This window comes from Ceratosolen solmsi, unplaced genomic scaffold (assembly GCF_000503995.2).
Source record: "Ceratosolen solmsi marchali unplaced genomic scaffold, CerSol_1.0 scaffold47, whole genome shotgun sequence".
Taxonomy (NCBI): domain Eukaryota; kingdom Metazoa; phylum Arthropoda; class Insecta; order Hymenoptera; family Agaonidae; genus Ceratosolen; species Ceratosolen solmsi.
The window spans coordinates 3,602,051-3,608,050 of record NW_011948419.1 but is presented as its reverse complement, the minus strand read 5'-3'; positions in this window follow the sequence as shown (position 1 = coordinate 3,608,050).

Below are 6,000 nucleotides of genomic sequence, written 5' to 3'. Positions count from 1 at the left end.
ATGTATTGAATGTGAAATGTATATATATTATATATATATATATATATATATTGCAGGAAAAATCCGAGTATTTGTGTAATGTTACTATTTAGTTATTAATAAAATAGATGTGACATTTTTCATTTAGGAGGCTTATACATTGGCTATGTAAAGAGGTATTGGAATTGCGTTTGAGTATTTGTTTTATATTAATATTCCATATTAATTATATTAATATTCCATTTCTCTACTCTCGTCAGTTATACAAATACTTTAAATTATAATAACAACACTAGTCTTATTTTTATAATTTTATATTTATCATAACAATACCGTTATTTGTGTTTTTGTTGTTGTTGTTGTTGTTGTTGTTGTTGTTATTATTATTATTATTATTATTATTATTATTATTATTATTAATTTTTAATTAAAGGTGATCGTTTATCACGTTTGAGTCGTAGCAATCTTTACGAAAGCTGCAGAAATAATTTGTAGCGAAGTTGTACATAAAGTAAAATAAATTGTCGAAATATTCAATGGTGAGTAGGAGCCAGGTGAGAAGTAACAATTTTTAATTATAATTCCTAATGATTGAAAGTCTATGTCACTGGGCTGTGACGTAAATTGTTGTCGAATTGGGAAGGGAGATTTTAATTTGTTAGAGTCGCGTTAAATCATTAAACTGCAATAGAGATTATTATTTTTTAGTAATATTAGAAAATTAGAATAAATCGAATGGGATTACTTACGCACATACGAGCCGTACCAACACAATTTGATTAAATTTTAATTTGACTAAACCGTGAAGGCTGATAGATATCTCATACAATAAATCGTCACATGAGATTAAACATAAAATTTCAATTTATAAAATTTTAAAATTTCAGTGTTACAATAAATAATGTGTAATAAATATTTATTTGTAGTAAATATTATTTTTATAATAAGCTTATGTAATTGTAGTAATGAATAAAGGTTGCTTGTTCAACTATTTGACAAACTGCAATATCCTAATCTCGTCAACTGTAATGTTTTCACACTATTGACTTGCATATTCGTCCTCGGTTTATTAGTTTAAATACTAATATAAATTTATCTATCCGCAAATACGATGATACAGTTCTTACATCACAACAAAATATTATTCAACATATTTTTACGATTCAATCTTTATATTAAACTAAATAAGAATTACGATTGACTAATATATCATTGTAATTTTAAAAAACCCCAAATAAATTTCGACAAATACAATCCATTAAAAAATATTACTTGATCATCTAATCTGATTTTAATATTAAAAATATTTTTATATTAGTTCTAAAAGTTTGTAAATTTCATTTATTAATATTATTTATTTAATATTATTAATATAGAAAATAAATTGATCGTAAATAAAAAATTAACAATGGTGACTTTCAATATTTAATAGATTTATTTGAATATAAAAATAATTGTAGCCGAAAGTGTTAAAAAAATTCGACAAAAAATTTTATAAATGTTTTAAATAACATAACGAGCATTTTCATCAACTTTATTAACAACACATAATGAAGATAATGTAATGTAAATAATACTTTCAGAAATGTGACATTCGGAATTTCCGTATACAGACATTCATATATTTTAAATACAATACGTTTGAACAGTAAAAATTGTAAATTAAAAACGCTAAACTAAGTAACCGTACTTTATAGTTTATGCATACATACTTTCAAACTGTATTTAATATTAATCTTACGCGTAATGTTCTATATGTTAACCAATAAACAAACTAACAATTTGATATGGATTTAATATTTAGTGAGGAATGTATATTCGATGGTTCGATGGTATTTCACAACTATTTTTATTTGTCGCAGTATGAAATAATGGCACCGTAAGTAATGCTCATATAACTAACTTATCTAACATATATAATGATAAAAATTACCGACGAAAATAATTAGTGGCCTTTAGTTAAATAATTACATAGAAGAACCCCTTATATAACAAATCGATGAAAGACAAATATTATAGATTAAAAACATATTTCATTACATTGTCTAAATTTTTACAGAACTATGCAATTAAATAATTAACTGTTAAGAATTTTGTGTATTTAATTTAAAACCAATTTAATGAGTGTAATAACTCCTTCATAACTAATTTTTAACGATAAGGTCGAGTGTCATCATCCTCAAAAAGATTAAGTGCAGTCGAACATATACGGATCGCGGCTGCACTTTAATTTTTCTATTTTTATGGTCAGGATCTACAGGACCACGACCAAATCGTCCAGATCATCGAAAAATTCATCAATGATACGATACAAAAAAGAAGTTCCTTTGTCCCCTACTAGTGACTTGTCAATACCACAATTCTTCCCTCCACTTCTTTCTATTTTATACGGGCTTACACTGCCAATACGAAATAATAAGACGACATTTATTAAACTAAATTTCAATTTGTTAGTTTAATCGCATACGACGTCTCCGCCCAAAAATAATATCAACAGTAACCTTTTAGTATTATATTAGTTTAAGTATTTTTTTAACTTAACAAGGCACTTTTAATTGACATGCAATTAAGTCATTGTTATTAAAACAGTCAATAAAAATAATATTATCATCATATTATCATAACATTATTATGTTGATTATGCATTTAAAAATTTTTAAGACATTGAAATATATTGTACAAACGATAGATTTATATTAAACGATAAAGTAGTACAAGCTTTCATAACAAACAAACAAAAAATAATAATAACTACTTTCTTACGTTTTCAGACCAAAATAATGATAAGATTAGTCTTTTTAAGACAATATTAATTATAAAAATCCCATGAATTTCGACTCGTTAGAATTTTATATTTTTAATTACTCATGGTAAATTACTTTTTTGTGTGTAAAATGTTTTTTCATTACTATATTATAGAAGCTTTAATTAAATAATTTAATCGACCGAATAATTCGATGAAATAATAATTGACTTAATAAATGTATGAATGCTAATGTTTCTAAACAATAATTACTATTGATTTTGCATTTGTTTATATTGCTTATAATAGTGAAAGAATTATGATTTGTACATTGTAATAGATTACAGACATAATATAAATCTTCGAAATAATTGCAATTCATAGAACAGTTGTTAATTCATTTCCCTCTCATTACCAATAATTTTATTCTTCCATTTCCGTTAATGACATAATTTGTGTGCAATTTTACTTTTTAATGAATATTCTAAATTTATTTTGTTTGCATTAAAATAAATAAATAAATAAATATATATATGTGTGCGTGTGTGTGCGTGCGTGCGTGCGTGCGTGTGTGTGTGTATGCGTGTGTGCGTGTGCGCATAACTATGTATAAGCGTACGCGTCTGAAAGTCTGTATATGTTAAGTGTGTGCGTGCGTGCAGAAATTGATTATAAATTCGACTAATTACATTCAGATTTATATAAGTAATGAAGTATTTAGATATTATAATTTCTAAATTTTAACGTTTTTATTATATTTTTCTGCTTTACTCAATCATGTACATTAAAGGTTGAATGTGCATTTATCATAATTTATTAATTATTATTCAAAATAATTATTCAATTAATTAATCTCGATTAATTATTCAAAATAAATGTGTGTACAACCAATAGTAATAATTTAAAAATATTTCTGCAAAAGGAACCTTTTCATTTACATATTATTATTATTATATCAAATATTCGATGTGATTCAAGAATCAAAAATTGTTTTCAATTAATTTACAAGTATGAGCGTTGTAAAAGAACTATTTAAATTATAATTTTCTCATTTTTTTTTTTTTTTTTTTTTTTTTTTTTTTTTTTAAATAAATTAAGACTATAAAATTAATAGAATTAAATAGTTGATTATTAGGCATTTCCATTATTTTTTTATTAAAATCAATCATAATTTATACAATAATCACATTAATGTTAATGTAAAAAAATTCATTTTGTAGTCAATGTTTATTATCTAGTTCACTACAATAAACGATAAAAATTTACTATCCAAACATTACTTTATATTCTAGGCAAAATTATTATTTTAAGTAAATTAAAAAATAATTAAAATTTCGTTATTTGGTGCACATTATAAATGAAATTTCTTTTTTATCATTTATTAACATCTAGTTCTGCTAGAAAAGACTTATTTTTTCATAACTTTATATTAAGGATCATTCAAATTTTATAAATATTTAGTTGACAGTTGAAATACCACGAGTACTATTTAATTAGTACCTAAATCGTTTAAAAAAATCCGCGAAAATGTATCCTAGTGTATATATAACTAATTGATTCTATAAGAAAATTAGTAAAGAAAATAGATGAAATTAAATAAAAATAGTACAAGCTTTTTATTAATCGTATCCACAAGAATTGTTGAGTAATATTATACTCCTTTCTCCGATTTCAATGAGTTACTTATTCGTGTACCTTATATATTTTAAAATATATAAATCTTATTTATAATATCTAAGATTTTACTCCGCAATACATTGTGGTAATAATTATTCGATTATAATTTAAGAAAAATATTTCTTATTAATAGATAAAAAATATATCTTATCAACATGATGAATCTTATCAACATTAACATAATAGGGTTAATTCAAATGGGTGTGGCGTCAGTTTAGGCTACACGATTAAAATTCTTTATCTTTTCGATGGATAAGTATAACTTTCGAAATTAAAAAAATATATTACGTACAGTTAACATGTATAATTTTCTTATAAGAGGCTGCTGTATTTAATTTCATTTTAATACTGCTTTCCTTCATTTTTTTGGCAAATAACAAAAATTAGAAAAAAAATACTTAAGATAAGAAATAAATATTTCTTGATTATATTTTAAGTGCAAAGTAAAGTATATTAAAAGAAAATAATTCTACCGATTCTTTAGGCATTAATTACAAATGTGTGTGTGTGTGTGTGTGTGTAAGTGTGTGTGTGTGTATTTATTGTATTGATAGGCCGTTTACTTTTACTAATTGTAATGAATTCATTAAAATACCATAATAGCGAATTCTCATTATGATTAGCTGATATTATTTATTTTGAAAATATTATGAATATATTACAAAATTGATTTTTTCATGAATGGCGGCGTACTAAAATTGCATAAAATCTAAATAAAAGTAGATTCAACTCATTACACATCACTCGTATCACAAAGGGATTTTTTATGTTTTTAAAATCATTTTAAATATATGTGAATTTAGTACATTAAATTGTACAAACATTAAAATTTTTTTGTATTCAAAGCTATTTTTAATAAGACTGTTAGGAAAGTCGCAAGGCATATTCAAATGCTAAAGTTTTATCGCAATGCCTAGCAACGCTTCAATAAAGCTTGAATAAAGGCTTTCATAAGCTCCTGATACAAAGCTTTCAACCAAGATTGAAATTCAAAAACGAATGGCGAAACGTCACAGCCAGTCGAATATTTCTTTACATTCTGGATTTCAAAGTGTCAGGGCAGTACGTTACTATTTCTACGAAACTCGCGTAGACTAAATAATGTCGAGCAAAGGAAACAAGGTTCGTCTTCAAGGTCATACAAACAACAACTCGCCGTCAATTCATAGCTACAGCTGCGCGAAAAATTCGGAGAATTAGAAGATGATGGACATTCGAAGCGAGCGCTGTTTTATGAGAAATTGTCAATTTTTAGTAGAAAAACGTCGTATTCGACTTTACTCAGTTATTATTTTAATAATTTAACTCATACCCGAACGAATATTCGGCAGCACTTTAAATTAATTTCTTCGCTCCTTGAATGTCATATTAATTTTTTCATATATATATATATATATATATATATATATATATATATGTATGTATATATTCACAATACGTTTAAGTGAATAAATTAAGTCTTATTATGCATATACACAAGTTATATTATTCGAAAATACAACGAATCCTAATTAACATCGAATATTTAAAAATTCATTATTGCAGCAATTTTTAATATTCGATGTAACGTATTGACTTTATTTTACTTATCTACGTATATA